Here is a 654-nt window from a genome sequence, read left to right on the forward strand (position 1 = left end):
GGTTTTAGGGTTTGGGATGCTCGAGGGCAAAAAGGCAGTCCTTGACGAAGGAACCGCGCTACCTGCAGGGATATGAATACAAAACACAAAACATGTATCTCAAAGTAAAATGTCACCAAGGGGCTCAAACATGGCCTCCTATCGAGGTCTTCCAGCTAAGAAAGCGATAAAGTATGAGAAAGGGAAAAAATTACCACACGGATAAAGATCCGAAGCTATAGCAGTTAAAGGGGCAAGAAACCCTGAAATGTCTCCAGCTGGACCGTCAAAGGAAATCAGTCAACACGAATAATCAGAATAAAACTCCAAGGGGTATCCCACAAATAAAGTGGGAAACCACGCGAGTGTCTCTGCGAAAGCCATGTGAGCCCTCACAAAACTCGACAAAGGGTTAGAGTAGTAGGATGAAATCAAGAGAAAACAATGCCATGGAAACACAAGACAGGTTAGAATAAACAAAATAGGGTAACCCAGAGTTGCCCCTAAATCAAAATGTAACCACATGAATAATTCCATCAAAATTCACAAAAGGCTCACAAAAAGGTATCAAATTCACCCATAATACCTCATACATTTAGAACATTCAAATAAAAGGCATAAAGATGATGGATATAGGGCAAACCTGATTGGAGAGCTTGATTGAGTTGCGCCCGT

This window comes from Lathyrus oleraceus, chromosome 2 (genome assembly GCF_024323335.1).
Source record: "Lathyrus oleraceus cultivar Zhongwan6 chromosome 2, CAAS_Psat_ZW6_1.0, whole genome shotgun sequence".
In the NCBI taxonomy this organism is placed as follows: Eukaryota; Viridiplantae; Streptophyta; class Magnoliopsida; order Fabales; family Fabaceae; genus Lathyrus; species Lathyrus oleraceus.